The sequence below is a fragment of the Pleurodeles waltl genome, chromosome 10, assembly GCF_031143425.1.
Source record: "Pleurodeles waltl isolate 20211129_DDA chromosome 10, aPleWal1.hap1.20221129, whole genome shotgun sequence".
Lineage (NCBI taxonomy): Eukaryota > Metazoa > Chordata > Amphibia > Caudata > Salamandridae > Pleurodeles > Pleurodeles waltl.
The window spans coordinates 681612737-681631233 of NC_090449.1; the positions used below are offsets into that span (position 1 = coordinate 681612737).

General features: G+C 44.1%; 1 pseudogene; it reads right to left on the bottom strand.

The window, feature by feature from the left end:
* Positions 1-15730: 15730 nt before the first annotated feature.
* LOC138262447 (cytochrome c oxidase subunit 2-like) lies at positions 15731-16433 on the bottom strand (annotated as a pseudogene).
* Between the last annotated feature and the right edge of the window lie 2064 nt (positions 16434-18497).

Here is an 18497-nt window from a genome sequence, read left to right on the forward strand (position 1 = left end):
TTGTCATTGAAGTGGTAACAGGAACCAGCAAGAGCTCATTTTCCGCCCTCCCTATGATCGAGGTGGAATTTGTAGTATTGTTGGACATTGTTGCATAGTCCAAAGTAGTGTTGTTCATTCTATTTTGAAGAGGTACGTCCTGTTGGGTCGTGAGAGGGGATCGGGAACTACCCAGGGGACCTCTGAGTCTACTGTGCAGGATCGGCCACATGGTGTAGTTTGACATTGTCAATTGAAACAAATCTGTTTCCTCGTGAACCAGGAAGCGGTGGCAAGATAACAGTCCTGGTACCTTTTACTTGTGGGACTGAGACCGGTGCTATGTAGGATGGACCAAATTCCTTCTTCACAGCAATCTTTTCATGAACCAGATACCTGGCTTTAGGAATCCAGCCAGTGGAAGTTGTTGGTATATCCCTTATTTCTAAGGTGGCAGCACTGGTGGATGATTTATCTTCACAAAATTGCTGAAGCTCCTGCAAGACAGTGAGACGTTCATTTATGTCAAAAGGTGTTTCTGCTGCCACCATACCAGAGCCATCAAGATCTGGGACATACATAGGTATCCCAAAGAGAACCTCATAGGGAGTATGTCCCTCCAAGGACCGTCTTGGCAGATTATTCAGTGCTCTCTGGACCCCATATAGGTGATGAAGCCAGCTGCGACCAGAACCTAATACTTTAGCTGTTAAGGACTGTTTTAGATCTCAGTTCCGCCTCTCCACGACCAAATTTCCCTCGGGATAGTATGGAGAGGAATAATGGAGTTCAACACCCATTGTCCCCATGGTGTCCCTGAATGCCTTAGAGGCAAATGCAGGGCCCTGGTCCGAATGGAATGCTACAACCGCATATGTACCAATAAAGATCAGCAAGTCTTTGATAACAGTTCGAGCGTCAGCCGACCGCTGCGGCCATACCCACAAAATCTACAGCGACTAGGATGTATTTGTGTGCACCATCAAGTTGAAGTGGGCTACAATGGTCCAGGTACACACATTGTAGTGGCCTGCCGGACACTACGAGTGATGTCTGTGGTGAGCGTTTGATATTAGAGCCCTGTCAAATGTCACAAAAAAGGATGTATTGCTTTGTCTGTTTGTATAGACCTGGCCACCAGAATCTTTTCTGCAAGAGTGTTACTGTAGCCGAAATACCAGCATGAGCAAACACGACACCCTCATGTGCTGCTCTCACTAAATCTAATCTCTGGTCCTGGTCGGGGATTGCTCGGTCTCCAACCCCAGGAAGTGTGGCATAAGCAATATTCTGTGCACTAATGTGGTAAGATTACTTTGTAGGGTACCTTTTCGGGAGAGGCTTTCCATCAGCCATAGCTTTCACGGCAGTCAGAATTTCACTATCCAATCTTGTATGAGAATGAGTCACTGCAGCCACAGAAGCCGTAGCTACTACGAATTTGGCTGCTTCATCAGCCAAAGTGTTACCGATAACATGTACTCCTACACGTTGGTGGCCCAATGTATGTACTACATGGACGCACTGTAGCTTATCTTTAAGATCAGCCACCATCCCCACAATGTCTTATGGGGTTCCCTTTACAATCTCTAAACCTGTTTAGCTTCCAATGATTAAGATAATCATTGTAGGACTGAACACAGTAATATGAGTTGCAGACTATTAAAGTCAGTCTACCTGTCTCTGTGTATTCAAGTGCTAAAATAAGGGCTTTGAGTTCAGCCAACTGAGCTGTGCAGTCCCCTAGGGTATGCGTGTAGGTATTGTGAGGATGGAAGACTCCGTCCTTCATTACCCCACTCACGACAAATGACAGAATGGTAGTAGTCTAAAGGCAAGGTATTTCGAGGAGCGGGGCATTCCTGTTCGTACTGGAGAAATTCTTTTGTCTGGAGTTTCGGATCAAAGATGTAATCAACATCAGTAGCAGTCAGAGAGGTTGCCCACTGAATCCAACGTGGATGTAATGCTTTAGCGTTCGGAACACCCACTTTAGTGACGGCCTCTAAGGCTGGCACAGGGGTAACAACAATGATGCGTTTCCCTTGGGCAAGTGGCCTCTCCTTTATGACAGCCATCTGAACAGCAATTAGAATTGTTTCTGTTAGTGCAAAACGTTGTTCTGCATTTGAGTATAAGTGAGATTTATATGCTATGGGCACTGTGTCATGTTCGTTGAAGGTGACATAAGTAAACCCAACGGCACCAGCAATTATTCTGATGACCAAATTTGTTTTATTGTAACGTGGGTGCAAATGTTTAGATTCCAACATGTCCTGTTGCAATCCCCTAAGGATGCGTGTGTGTTCAACTGTCCAGTGTCTGCTAGAAAAATCGGGATGTATAACGAAGTCTTAAAGTGGCTTGATAAGTTGTGCATAGTCAGGAATGTATGTTCTTCCAAAATTGAAGAAAGCAAGTAAAGACTGTAGTTTCTTCAGACTGTTTGGTGGGTGCAGTTGTGCACATTTCTCTAGAAAATGCGGGGCCAGGCTCTTACCCTCGTTCGATAGTTCATATCCCAGGAATAATACACTGAGAAAAGGCAATCCTACTTTTCTTAAAGTTGAATTTATAACCAACCTCTGCAAACCCCAATATTATTCGATCAACCCTAACAAGATGATTGTTGAGGTCATCCTCTGTGAGATATGTCATCCACATAGGATAATGCCTCGGGAAATTAAGTTCATCCCAAAATATCACACCAATGGTGCATTCCACGTCTCCCTCAATTTGAATCTTCAAATCATAAACTCTATCGGGGGGAGTACGCGCCTGTCCGCCGTTTCAACTGCAATATAATTGCTAGTTGCTGTCGCATCCAGATGATCTTTCAGACTCTGGTGATATACTGTGACCTCTGAGGTGCTGTCTAACAGTGTCACTGCCCACGTCTTGTTCTTCAGCAATGTTCTCAAGTGTACCGGCATTTTTAACTGATAGTGCTGCCACCTTTTTCTTTTCAAACTGTGGCTTTTGTTGTGAAGTCTTCTCCTCTTTTTTGACTGTAGACTGTATGGAGTTTTTCTTTTGTTTCACGTATTCAGGACGTCGGTCAGGACAGCCCCCCTATGCCCATCTGGTGTGTCCTGAAAGGAACGAGAGGGACGTATATCTATCAAGAGTTTTTATATTCTCCCTATTTCTGAGAGTGTATCTCCTTTCGGAGTTCTCCGGATGTGGAGAGTCTGCTCTCTGCTTCTGTCTGTCTTTAAATTGTCTTGGCTTATCCCAGCGCTTTGTAGAACCCTCCTGTGCCTGTTTCGTACCCTCCTTAGGGGTGGTACCCTGTACTTCTAGCTTCTTTGGCTTGACTCCCAGACTATCCCGTCCTATACTAGTATTGGTATCGGAAATAATTTTCGGTAGCTGTCTCTCTTGTTCCAAATGTGGAGTTTCTCGGAGATGCTGGCATATAGCTAATGCTACCGCTTCCCCTTTAATGTTACTGAGTATTATTGAGGAAACTGTGTCAAAGTTACGCGTTCATTTCATCCCCAAATCTAGGGCAGGTTCTGCCCCATGCTCATTCTGTATTTGTTTCAACACTTCCGGTAAATTGGCAAGTGTCGGGGTACCATGTGTGGTAGTATATATTGCAGCAAAGACAGTATCCCATGTGGCACAGTCATCCACCGAGGGAACCATCCCAAAGGGCAAGCACATTGTGAGAATTCTATGTTTCTCCTGTGGTCCCGTATGGGGAAACACAGCTTCAAGCTGATTTGTTTGCTGCGCTATCCAGTATGGTATTTTCTCCCTCTCCGTGGGTAATTTACCCATAATAGTTTGCACTGTTTGTGGATTAATCCCAGTAGCTCAACTGGTATCCAGCAGGTGCTGGTGGTGCTGGGCGCGCTGGTGTTGTGTTCAAAGTCCGCATTATGAACTGAACAAGCCATCTGTATAATGTTACTATCTCATTATATAGGTTTCGCAGATCTGCTGCTTGCAAATTTTGTATACCCGGGTGAGGTATGTATGTGGCAAACATCGACCACGTAGGTCCGTCATTACTTAAAGGACCTAATCTCATGCGTTGTATTGCATGTGGTAGGGTGCCTTCAAACAAGTTCTGATGCTCCTGATAAGTGAGCGGTATTTCGTGATAGTGGTATGCTTGGTACCTTTGTGGTACATTAGCAATTGTATATGTGTGAAATGTAACTGTTCTCCGCTCTTCCTCTGGAAAGGTGACCCAAGAGTAAAATGTTTCTGTTTGGTAAGCTTCATTAGCTTCTCCTGTGAAACTGACGTCCCCGCCCTCTTCTGTAATCCCATGCGCTACTATGTGTAATATTAATGCTTGTAAAGCATTCTCAGGAATGTCTATGGCGTTAGCCATAGTCAAATGTATGGGTATAAGAGATGGAACACCAAGTGGGGAGTAAAGTCCTTTTTAAGAGTTCGAGCACAAACAACCTACAGCCTAATTAGGTGTTCCCTGTTCAGCTGAGGAGGATCTTCCTAAAGACCACGGACGTCTCTGTATAATGGTACTTAGGGTACCTGTTGTCTGTGAGACAGTGATAGTCGGGGTGTCCGTAAATTAGTGCCTAAACACCATGTTGCCATGTCGTAGTTGGACTCTTGCTCTAGGGAAGATTGCTGGTTTAAGGGTGACAGTACTTATGTTTGTAGGTGACTATGCCTATCCTACAACAAGTTGCAACTGTAGTCCCAACCCTTCTGGCTCACTAGCAGTACCTCACCGAAAACCCAAACAGTTAAAGGTGATTTGTGGCAGTCTTTACGCATGGACTCGAGAGTCTGACATCTCAGGGAATGTCGTGGTTAAACGGAGATCACCCCTTTCTCACAGATACCTTATGTCTCAACCAGACACAGGCAAATAACGAAGATGCAGTGATGTTTCAATAGTTTTTATTTAATACAATCTGCGGTAAATCGCATGGGCTGCAATGATTAGGATAATGAACAGTGCAAGAGACAGAATTGAAAAAACAAGAGTCATGATTATAAAGACCCCCTCCCATCTTGCAGTAGCATGGAAAGACATAAAGTACATAATATGTCCTATTACCCTATTCTGATAGACCTAACCTTCTACCTAAAGCAGAGCTGGGTATGTTAAACCTAATCTGAGAATGCCATGTCCCTAAGAAGAGCCCCAACCCTTGTTACCTTGGAACAAGGTCTCTAGCTCAGACTCCGTAGGAACACGAAGTCCGGGTCCGCGTCAAGGCGACATGCAGCATCGATAGCAGCGATGGTATCTGGTCGGAAACCCTCTGACTATCTGTCTAAAGTGAGGTGTATTTATACAGATCTACTTGGACCCCTGACGTAGGTTGTTCCCAAAACCACAGATAACACAGCATGCTTGGGACGGTAATTAATATAAACAATTCCCTCAAAAGCGTGAAGAGGGAAAGTACCTAATGTGAGCACCTACAGTTTGTTTGTCTTTGTCACTTGATCTGACGCCTTAGTGCGGTGGCACTGATAACATAAACTTAAACAAATTGTCTAACTGTAAACACGGCAGCCATCTAAGAAGAATTAATTAAATAAATGGGCTAAGACAGAGCAAGGTAAGTAGGTTAAAAGTCACTAGGTGACGGGGGCACGAGTCTGCAAGCCAAAGGCTAAGCTAACTCCTGCTATCCCATTAAAACAAACTAGGATTCACTACAGAGGTGGGTGAAGGTCAGAAAGGTTGGTTGCAGGAAAGGCTCTTTCCATTTGTCAACAAACTTTATTGAAAACTCAAGAGAGGCAAGAAAGCAGCACTGCAGTTCTCAATGGAGCAAGAAGAATGCACATATTTACAAGAATAATCAGTTATACTCTTGAAGTATATAAACGATAAATTACCTTCATGAGATGAGATTGGTGTAACAATTAACGGTCTGAAGGAATTTATAAAAATAATATTGACTTCAACATATATTATGATCCTCATTTTGAACATCTCACATTTCACTGCACTGACATGTATAGTTTAATTAAAACATGACATATTTCACTTTTCATAAGCTTTGTAAATGTATATATATACACACATACCTGTGTTACAGGTATGTGTGTATAAATATACATATAGGCAGAGTCATCGAAATAATGTGATTCTGCGGCCGCTGCTTTCTTTCTTAATTATGGATCTGCCTTAGTAGCACATAATCTATCAACTGCTGCATAGTCTGCAGATTTTAGCAAAATAAATGTTTCTTGCACAAACGGATAAACAATATTATTATAAACGTGGCAACGTGCTTGTGTGTTGTGAAAGGCCCTTCACAAGGTTAAGTGGTCATCTTTCAGTTGCTTATTTTTGTATTTGGTTGTTAAACAGATACAAATGAGGTGAAATCATCTTTGACCTTGTAAAGATTATAAAGCAATAATATCAAATAAATGTACCACATTATGCCGCATAATTGACTTTTTTTTGCTGCTTAGTTTAGTCAACTCTGCTGAATATTTTGGTGCTCCACTCAGCCCTTCTCAGGTCAGTAAATGACATTCTTTGATTTGTGTACTAGTCACACCTTTAACTTATAGTGCCTTAACACTGTCATAATATAAAACAAAGTACTACATAACATGCTTGCTTAAAACGCACCAATACTCATGGGTGAAATAACTTTAACTAATTGTGTGATTACTGTGTGATTACTGTTGAAGTTTCTAGCTTGGCAGGCAGAATAAAGGTATTAAGGGTGGCGGAATACTTTATGTTCACCTCCCTGCCTTTTTTCATCCTACTAAATTGAAAGTTCACCACCAACCTGGTAAAGAATTCAGTCCATGAAACTATATAAACTATTGTCATGGCGGTCAAAGAAATCAATTGAAAAGTTTGGGGTGTATCCAAAGACGGACACTTACACCAATGTTTTAAGTTTTTTAAAATCAAATTCTCATATATATATATATATATATATATATATATATATGTGTGTGTGTGTGGGGGGGGGGTCGGTGTGTGTCTGTGTATATATTATATGTGTGTATACATACATATATATTATATATGTGTCTGTATATATTTAATGTGTGTATACAGATATATTATATATGTGTCTCTGTATATATTATATGTGTGTATACATATATATTATATATGTGTGTGTGTGTGTATATATATATATATATATTTTTTTTTTTTAAATCACAAATTAGCAGTGCACTCCATTAAAATAAAACTGTCCCAATTCTGGTAGGTATAGGCCGAACAAGGACTGCTGACAATTATCGATAGGCCTATACCTACCAGAATTGGGACAGTTTTATTTTATAGACCATTGTATATGTCTTTTATTGTCTCCCTTTTATTGAATTTTATCTGGTTTTATCTTTCATCCACCCCACTCCACACAGGCATTGCCCATACAGCATGCTCACAGTGTACTTACCTGCTTGTCTAGAGGACCGTAGAGTAGCGTGTACTGGGGGAGGACCCCATCCACGAGTTTCTCCAACTCCTCCGTGCTGAAGGCAGGGGCCCTTTCCCCAGACACACGAGCCATTGTCTCTTCCAGACTGAGGTCACAGCAGCACTTGCAGTGTAGGTCCTCTCCTGTCGAAGATCAGGTATCAAGTGATTGAACAGAGAGAAAATGGCGGTCACGTCCGTGGTGGTGCGTACCGTCACCGCCGGCGTACATCGTCATTGGCTCCTGGGACCCATAGGGTCCAATGTTAACCAATGCAGAATTGCACCGCGGTCTTCGACCGCCTACTGCGGCGGTGTACAACGCCAGCGCAGTTACCTCATATCCCCTTGTCCCTTCTTACAGGTCAGGCAGCCGCCATTTCAGGGGGCCACATGGCATTATTTTTGACTGCGTCACACATACCTAGGCCTTGCCTAAACACTCATACAGGCAAAGTTCGATTTATTAATATTTTCAGAGTAAGCTGTGTTTACGTACCTCAGAGTTGGTTGACTCTCTGCTCGCTGTTCTCCTCCATAGGCACCGTCAGCTGGGCATGTGAGGAGATGGCGGCATCCTCTGGTGTACAGACCGCTGGTGGACCTGTTGACAATGGAGGAGCGACATGTGATCATCACCTCCAGGCTTGATCGTGCCACAATCCATGAACTGTGTGCCCAGTTAGAGCCAGACCTGATGTCAGCTATCCACCATCCCACAGGAATCCCCCCCAAGTGGAGGTGCTTTCAGTACTCCATTTCCTAGCAAGTGGGTCTTTGCTAACAACCGTCGCCATATCATCAGGGATGTCCCAGCCTATGTTTTCCAACGTGTTGTCCAGAGTGTTGTCTGCCCTGTTGAAGCACATGCGGAGCTACATCGTTTTCTCTCAGGTTGAGAATTTGCCTACAACGAAAGGTGATTTCTATGCCCTGGGACATATCCACAACATCATAGGTGCCATTGATGGGACACATGTGGCCTTGGTCCCCCCCTGCAGGCGTGAACAAGTGTACAGAAACCAGAAGAGTTACCATTCCATGAATGTGCAGATGGTGTGTTTGGCAGACCAGTACATCTCCCATGTTAATGCCAAATTCCCTGGCTCAGTGCATGACGCTTACATCCTGCAGAATAGCACCATCCCTTATGTGATGGGGCAACTCCAGAGGCACCGGGTGTGGCTATTAGGTGAGGACTTGGACCCAATACAGTGGGAATAGTTGTCTGGGTCTGTGGATGTCCCTATGAGTTAGTGTGTGTCTAACAGTTGTCCCTCGCCATTTGCAGGTGACTCTGGTTACCCCAACCTGTCATGGCTACTGACCCCAGTGAGGAATCCCAGGACAAGGGCAGAGGAATGTTACAATGAGGCCCATGGGCGAACTAGGAGGATTATAGAGCAGACCTTCGGCCTACTGAAGGTCAGGTTCCGGTGCCTCCATATGACAGGTGGTTCCCTACTCTACTCACCAAAGAAGGTATGCCAGATCATCGTGGCCTGCTGTATGCTTCACAACTTGCGATGACAGGTGCCTTTTCTGCTGGAGGATGGTCCAGATGGAGGTGTTGTGGCAGCTGTGGAGCCTGTGGACAGTGAAGAGGAGGAAGCAGAAGAAGAGGACATCGACAACAGGAACACAGTGATCCTGCAATACTTCCAGTGAGACACAGGTAAGAAGACAACACTGCCTGCTACATCTGATTTAAATCTACTACCTCTCTACTGTCTGTCATTTTCACCCAGTGTATGGTCACTGAGTTGCACTTTCCCTTACGATTTCACAGATGTGGGTCCCACTGTGTGACATCTGCTTTGTTTCCTCGTGGACTAGAGCTCTGTGACATAGGTATGTTGACATTACATTTGAAAGAGCATTTTGCCACTGTAATTGCTAATACACTATTTCGAAATCACAGACAGACTCCAGATTGTTTTGTGCTTTAAGGGTGTTTATTTAAGTGCTCAATATTGGAGGTGGTTGTAAAATGGTGAGGGGTGATGGTGGAGGAATGTCCATGGTAGAGTCCAGTCTATTAGTGTCACAGGTGCATTATTCAAAGGGGCATAGGAAGTGGAGCTGGGGCAGTTTAAGGATGGACAGGGTGACAAGGTGGGACAAATGGATGACAATCAGGGCGGTCTCATTTCTTGGCGGGGGTCTTGGCATCGTTCTCTGTCTTTGTCCTGGATCTCAGGGACTGTTTGCGGGGTGGTTCTCCCTTCCTCAGGGGGTGGGGTGCTGGTGTGGTGGTCCTGTGGTGGTGCCTCCTGTCCACTAACGCCGGCGGAGGTGGTGGGCAGTTCATCGTCGAGGCTAGTGTCAGGGGCCTCTTGTTGTGACACAGTGTCCCTCCTGGTGTTCACGAGTTCCTTCAGCACCCCTACAATGGTGCCCAGGGTGGAATTGATGGATTTGAGTTCCTCCCTGAACCCCAAATACTGTTCCTCCTGCAGCCGCTGGGTCTCCTGAAACTTGGCCAGCCTGTTGCCATTGTCTCCTGGGAATGATGGTAGGCTCCCATGATGATGGAGAGGGCCTCATGGAGAGTGGGTTCCCTGGGCCTGTCCTCCCACTGTCGCACAGCAGCCCTCCGAGTTCCCCTGTGTTCCCGGGGCTCTGTCCCCTGAACCGTGTGCCCACTGCCCCCAGGTCCCTGGTGTTGTTGGGGTGGTGGGTTAGCCTGGGTTCCCTGTAGTGGTGGACACACTGCTGCTTGACATGTCCTGGGGACAGAAGGATGGGCCCGCTGGGTGGGTGCTGTGCTGGTGTTTCCAGAGGGGGGAAGCTCTGTAGTGGCTTGTGCCAGTGTGACTGTCCCGAGGTCCCAGATGGGCCGGGCTGGTCATCTAGATTCAGTTGGACAGAGATGCTGTCATCACTGTGGGCCTCTTCTGTGGGTGGAGTGGACATGTTTGGACCCTCCTGTCCGGTGACGTTGGGTAGGGGTCCTGCAGGGGTGTAAAAGCATGATTATTGCATCTGTGTGTGCCATGGTGTGCAATGGGTGGGTGACCGTGTACCCCAGTGCTTGCATTCCTGTGTAGGACCTTGTGTGATGGTGGTTTAGGGGGGTGTATGGGTATGTGCAGTGGCCATGCTTTGGTGATGGGTGTCCATGCTTTGGTGTTGCATGCAGGGCTTGGGATGTGTGGTTTGTGGTATTGGGACATGTGTGAGGAGTTGGAGTGATGGGGGTGAGGGCGAGGGTGGGGGTATGTGATGGCATGCAGGTAGGGTGTGGGATGTAATAGTTAAGATTTGACTTACCAGAGTCCATTCCTCCAGCTACTCCTGTGAGGCCCTCAGGATGCAGAATAGCCAAGACCTGTTCCTCCCATGTTGTTAGTTGTGGGGGAAGAGGTGGGGGTCTGCCGCCAGTCTTCTGAACCGCGATGAGGTGTCTTGAGACCACGGAACACACCTTCCCCCGTAGGTCGTTCCACCTCTTCCTGATGTCATCCCGTGTTCTTGGATGCTGTCCCACTGCGTTGACTCTGTCCACGATTCTTCGCCATAGCTCCATCTTCCTAGCTATGGAGGTGTGTGCACCTGTGATCCGAATACCTGTGGCTCTACCCGGATGATTTCCTCCACCATGACCCTGAGCTCCTCCTCAGAGAACCTGGGGTGTCTTTGCCGTGCCATGGGGTGGTGTGGGTGATGTGTGGGGTGGTGTGTGTTGTGATGTGTGGGGTGATATTTAGAGGTGTGTTGTGTGGGGTGCGTGGATGTTATGTGAGTGATGGTGTTGAGTGCCTGTGGATGCTAGTTTGTAGATGGGGGTGTCTCTCTCTAGCCTTCAGTCGCAATTGTGGTCGTAGGGGTTTATGGGTGATGTGGGTGTGTGTTTTATATTGTATTGGGTGTGTGGGAGTGGTGTGTGTATGTGTATCAGGTGTGTATATTTTGAATTGTCCAATGTGGTTGTGTTTTGTAAAAGTGTGTGTATTTTGAGCGCGGCGGTGTGTACCGCCAATGGAATACCGCGGTTGAAAGACCGCCACGTGGATTTGTGGGTCGTGATAGTATAGGCGTATTCCTGTTGGCGTGACGGTGGAGGTTTTGTTATCGCCAGTTTATCACTGACCTTCGGTGTGGCGTACTTGTGTGGGTTTCTAAAGTTTGGCGGATTCCGGGCTTTGGGTCATAATGACCGTGGCATTTTTCCGCGGCCGCAGCGGTGTGTTGGCGGTCTTCTGCACGGCGGTAAGCGGCTTTTCCCGCCAATGTTGTAATGACCCCCAAAATGTTGCATTAGCAAGAACATCATCTCCTAGTAGTCGGTTCTCACAAAAATCTTCTGTTCCACAGTTTAATTCACTTAGTCAGCATTTTTATTAAACGCTAAGAAATACAGCTTCTGCATGAGGCCTGACAAAATAGGCCAAGACACTCGCTCAGTTAAGGCCTACAATTAATAAGGCAAAGCTAAACTCATAACCCTTAATATGACATATTACTGCATTAGTCTAACATATATTCAACATTTCATAAGTATTAATTATTGATTAGTACATTTTGTTAACACTGGTGGCCATTCTTCGAGGTCACATTTTCAAATGCGTGCATTATTTTCCTACATTATTTCATTTTACTACATAACTCATTATTCAAAATACATAAACATTCATCAATAAAGTTTATTAAACACACCTGCACTAGCACCTGCACATTACAGGCTGATTTCTACATCGGCCACATCAATCCTTCCAGCTGTTACTTAGTCAGGAATATGTGGTCTGTAAGTTACTCTGCGATTTCTGCAGCAGACACTCAATCCACATAGGTTTTGTAATGGGGTTGTACTGTGCCTGTAACAAACAAATATATCTCTGCAGTGACTTCACTGACCCATTGATGGTGACTGGTACCTCTCATTTGCAGGTAACACACATTTCTAAAGCAGACCCTCAAACCATTTATATCACTTCTTAATGTTGGAGGGCAACATGCAGGATAAAAACAGACCTGTATAACATATGAAATTAGCCTTTCTGCAGTGCAGCTGGACCATCTGAATGCAGGATATGCACAAATGAATACAGCAGGCACTCAAGACCCTGAGCTATCTTGTTGAGATTAATTTATTCCCATTGTGCTAAATCACATGATTGTATCTTGCGAGCTGCAGGATCACCCAGATTTTAAAAGCAGATTTTATTTTGCATAATTTCAAAACAGCTCTGATAAACTTAGTAAGACAATGATGGAGCTTTTTATCGCGAAGTCGGTTCATAGTCATTTAGGGCTTGCTAATCATGTTAGTTGGAGCATCATAGTTGTGGAATTAGAATTTATGGCATTGTAGGAGGTTTAGGTTTTTTCAAGTGGTCTTTTCCTTGTGTTCATGTTGTGGCTACTATTAGTGCTAGTCCACTGCTGGCTTTACATGCAGAGAGAGACAGTAAGAATATGGGAATTGAGAAGCTAGACCCTGCGTTTATTTGTGTTGATCATGTGAAGATAGCAATAAATATTGCTAGTATTATTCCTTCTAGGAATAGGAGGGCTGATGAGAAGTGCAATCGATGAAGTATAAGTCCAGTAATGTTTAGTGAAAATGCTGATGTAATTGTAAATAGCGTTGATGACAAAGTATTTTTGGTGTGGAACCAAAATTTATTGATTCAAAATCAGTATTCTTATTTAGATTAAATACTTATTCAGCCCATTCTAAGATTCCTTGAACTCATTTGTATACTAGGCCGATTGCTAACAGAAGGAGAATAATCGTGTTTCTTGGCTGTATTTGTGAGGCTTAGGGGTGGATAATAGGAGGGCCATTTGCAGGTCGAATAGAAGGAAAAGAATAGCGATTAGGAAAAATCGGACTGAGAATGGCAATCGGGCAAATTCCAGAGGATCAAAGCTGCATTCATAGGGTGATGCACATTCACAAATTGCGAGTTGGTACTGACTCGCAATTTGTGAATGCGACATCGCAATTCAGACTTGCTTTGTGACCGCAAATGCAGTCGCAAAGCAACTCACAGTTACCACCAGTGTCACACTGGTGGTAACTCATTCGCAAAAGGGAAGGGGTCCCCATGCGACCCCTTCCCCTTTGTGAATGTCGAGAATTTTTTTTTTTCAGAGCAGGCAGTGGTCTTATGGACCATTGCCTACTCTGAAAAAACGAAACCAAATGGTTTCGGTATTTTTTTCATTTTGCAACTGGTTTTCCTTTAAGGAAAACGGGCTGCAAAATGAAAAATAAAAACTGCTTTATTTAAAAAGCAGTCACAGACATGGAGGTCTGCTGATTTCAGCAGGTCACCATCCCTGTGAGTGCAGGGACTCGCTATGGGGTCGCAAAAAGCGACCCACCTCATGAATATTGATGAGGTGGGTCTTTGCGACCCCATAGCGAGTTGCAGACGGTGTCTGAGATACCATTCTGCATCCTGAATTGCGACTCGCAAATTGGGAGTCTCTCTGACTCGCAATTTGCGAGTCGCAATTCATGGATTTCGTACATCTGGCCCTAGGTTCATTGTCTTCTCTGAAATTTAACTAAGATCCAATAATTGGAAGTCACTTATACTGGTTGTACTAAAAAGACACGATCCTCATCAATAGATTGATACATTTAAGAATAGTCATACTATGTCTATGAAGTGTCAGTATCATGCTGCTGCTTCAAAGCCAAAATGGTGACTTGATGTGAAGTGGAATTTAATTGGTCATAATAGTCATACGGAAAAGAACAGAGACTTCAATAATTTCATGCAGTCCATGAAATCTGGTTGCAACGAAGACGGTGGAGCCATAGATACCGTCGGCAATTGTAAATGGGGCTTCATAGTATTGTATGGCTTGTAAGGCAGTGTAGTACGAGGATGATCGAAAGGAGTAGGGATTGGATGGTTTTGTATGATGCTATGGTGGGTGTAGTATCTTCACTTCAGCAGGAATTCATGCTTGCGGCAGAAACACACACGACACAGTCTTTGGTATTATAGGGGTGGAGGACCACTCATTCTCCTCACCCCGTTATTTATACCCTTTGGCTCCCCGCCCATGGGAAAATACTTTTCTCTGCATCTGGGACAGTGCTTTATTACAGTGGGCTCATGTTACTGTTACGCTGGAAGCTAGTAATACAGCGGTGTTCAGTAGGGAGACATCAAAAGGGTCTAATGGTGTATTTCCTGTTGGCGGTCAGCATTCTCCTAGTTCTATGGTTGGAGCTAAGCTTGAGTTGTAAAATGCTCAGAAAAATCTAAGGAAAAAGAAGACTTCTGAGGAAATAAATACATTTATTTCGTATTGGAGGCCTTTTTGGACAGGTGGGGTGTGATGTCCTTGCAATGTGCCTTCTCGTACAATGTTGCATCATCATTGAAACATTGTTCGTAGTATAATCATCAACACTAACTCTAGGAGGGTTATTGATCCAAAGTGGAATCATATTGCTAAACCAGAGGTTAGTAAGAGTGCTCCGATAGCTCCTGTAAGAGGTCAAGGGCTAGGTCTACTATGTGTTAAGCGTCTGCTTGGTGTGCCATTATAAGTTTTCTCTGGGGTACAGGCTTAATAGGACTATGAATAAATAGGCTTGGATTATGACGGCTACAATTTCTTAAAGTGTCAGGAGCAGCAAAATAATTATGGTCAGTGCGGACACTGTATTAGGGCATTAGGACTAGTACTGCTGTTAAGATGAGTTGAATAAGCAGGTGTCCTGCTGTTAGGTTAGCTGTTAGTCATACTCCTAGTGCCAAAGGTCGAATGCATAAGCTGATTGTCTCAATAATAATGAAGATGGGGATAAGGGGAGTTGGTGTCCATTCTAGTAGTATATGTCCTAGAGCTATAGTTGGTTGATTTCAAAGTGCTGTTAATACTGTGGCGAGCCAGAGTGGGACGGCAAATCCAAGTTTAATGAGAGTTGTGTTGTAGGGGCAAATGTATATGGCAGGAGGCCCAATAGATTAATGGTAATTAAAAATATTATTAGGGACGTTAGTAGAAGAGATCAGCTCTATCCTTTGGTGTTAATTGGGAGAATAAGTTGTATAGTAAACGTGTCAAAGAACCAACTGTGAGACGGTTGTTTAGCCAGGGTTGGTAGTTTGGGGAATAGAAGTCATGGAAGTACTAATGCTAGGCCTATTAGTGGTGTTCCAAAGAGGATTGGGTGTAAGAAGTGATAAAAAATCTTTGGTTCATGGTCAGTTTCATGGTTGTATTTTTTTCTTTTTTCGTATTTTGTGGTATCGAGTCATTAGATGTTAGAATTGTTAGGTAAATAATTCATGATGTTAAAAAAATAGCAAATCATGGGCCAGGGTTGAGCTGTGGCATGTCATTAAGTGTGAATAGTGGTCACCGGTCTTTAGCTTAAAAGGCTATTGCTTGTCCATGAAAGCTTCTTAATGATGTTTCTAGTATTGATGAAGATCATTCTTGAAAATGATTTAGTGATGTTGCTTCTACAACAATTGGCATAAAGCTAAGATTTGTTCCACAGATTTCTGAACATTGTCAATAAAAGACCCCTGGGCAAGATGCAATGAAAGTTCTTTGGTTGAGTCGGACTGGGATGGCTTCTGTTTTTACACCTTGGATGGGACTGTCATGAGTGGAGCACATATTCTGCTGAAACAAGCATTCAGATTGGATATTCTATTGGGACTACTATTCGATTGTCAACCTCTAGGATTCGGAATTTACCTGGTGTACGGTATTGGGTTGGCAGCGTATATGAGTCAAGTACCAGGTCTTTAAAATTTGTAAATTCATAACTTCAGTATTACTGGTGGCCAGTGGCTTTAACCGTTAGGTGTGGATTGCTAATTTAGTCTATTAGATATATAATTCGTAATGAGAGCAGACTGATGACAATAAAAATAATTGCAATCATAATTGTTCAGACTATTCAATTTCTTGGGCATCTATAGCATTGATGTTTGTTAGTTTAGTTGTTATTATGGTTGTAACAATATAAAGTACAAAGGTACTAATTAAAAAAACAGCTATTAAGGCATGGTCGTGGAATTGGTGATGCGGCATCTTGAAAACCTAATTGTGATCGGTGGGCCATATAAGATGTATAAAGTTTAAACTAGTAATTAGACCTTGACAGGGTCTTGTAATATATTTTACTAACATTTTGTAAAAGGTGGTAGATTGAAACAGTATGCTGATGCCAACATTCCCAGAACTATTGGTCTGCATCATTTGCAAAGTAGGTCTATTCAGGGGAAGAGTACCTACAACTTGGTACCCTTGTTCTTTTTGACTTTCTTCATTTTACACCTTCGTCTTCACTTTCACACAGATCAAAATTCTCTATTTCCTCAGCAGCCGTCGATGGCACATGCTCTTTAGGTAATTTCACTCCTTCACGCTCATGTCATCTAGGCCATCAGTCTCCATCTTCCACTCAATTTCTAGTAGCACTCGTTCCTTCACTGTGGTCTGATTCTGAATCTGACTCCTGCACCTCAGGACAAACTTCAATGCTTCAGAGTCAGACCTGATGAGCCCTAGACCCTCTTCTGCTCGATCGAGTGCTGTTTCAGTCTCAGTTTGGTCCTCAACAGTTTGGTTGACCTGCTCTGGTTGTGTTTCACACGCTATTGGCTCTTTTGGGACAGGCGCTGTAGGAAATCGGGTCTCTGTTTGGCAGTCAATTTTCACTCTGTCCAAGTAGAGACCTTCATTCTAGTCAGGGCAATTGAGATACACACTTAGATAACCCCTGCTCACCCCCCTGGTAGCTTGGCACAAGCAGCCAGGCTTAACTCAAAGGCAATGTGTGAAGTATTTGTACCAACACACACAGTAATAGAGTGAAAACACTACAAAATGGACACCACAACAGTTTAGAAAAATAGGCAATATTTTCTTTAAATGAAACAAGACTAAAACAACAAAAATACAAAACACATAAGTCAAGTTATGAATTTTTAAAGTAAAGAGAGTCTTACTCCATAGAAAACTATGGAAACATTGTTTTTACACAAAGTACCTGGTTTGCATCAAAAATAAAGCCACATAGGCGAGCATGCATTTGAAAAGTCAGCGATGCGTTGATTCCTTACTCGCAAGTGAGGCCGAGCGTTGTTTCTTCTCCGGTCGGGTAGGTGATGTGTCGTTTTTCTATCCCACAAGAGAGCGGTGCCCCGATTTCCAGACGGGGCACTCCGGATCTGCACAGGTTCACAATGATGAATGCACGGTGATGGAAAAACCGTGCTGTGAGGGGTTGCATTGTTTTTACTGCCGTGTTGCAGGTGGTGCGTCGAAATTTTCCTTGCACAGCATCCTCTGCATGGATTTCTGCCTTTTTTCCACCAGCTTAATCTTTCAAGGACCCAAGGACTTTATAGGGCACCACTTGGCAGGGCAGGGGACTCAGGAGAGAGTCCAAGTGATGGCAGAGGGAGTCTTTGATGGCCCTGAGACTTCAAAATGGGAGGCAAGCGCAGTCCAAGCCCTTGGAGATTCTTCACAAGCAGGAATATACCACAAAGTTCAGTCTTTGTCCTCTTTCAGGCAGAATCAGCGACTGCAGACTAACCTAGCAAGGCACCTTCATAGGGGTAGTACTCCTCCTCCAGCTCGTTATCCCTTCTCCTTTGGCAGAGGTTCTAATTGGTTCCAGAAGTAATCTGAAAATCTGGGGTTCTGGGTCCACTACTTATACCCCTTTTTGCCTTTGAAGTAGGGAAACTTCAAAGGAAAGTCTTGGTTGTTCACAAGGTCCTGCCTTGCCCAGGCCTGGCTCCAGACTCACACCAGGGGGTTGGAGACTGCATTGTGTGAGGGCAGGCAGAGCCCTTTTAGGTGTAAGTGACCACTCCTCCCTCCACTCTATCCCAGATGGCCCATCATGATATACAGACTATACCCAGCTCCCTTTGTGTCACTGTCTAGTGGAGATTCACAAACAGCCCAACTGTCAGTCTGACACAGACAGGGAATGCACAAGCAGGCAGAGTCACAGATTGGTTTCAGCAAGAAAATACCCACTTTCTAAAAGTGGCATTTTCAAACTGACAATTTAAAAAACAAGTTTACCAAAAGATGTATTTTTAAATTTTGAGTTCAGAGACCCCAAACTTTAAATCTATCACTCCTCCCACAGGGAAACTGAACTTAT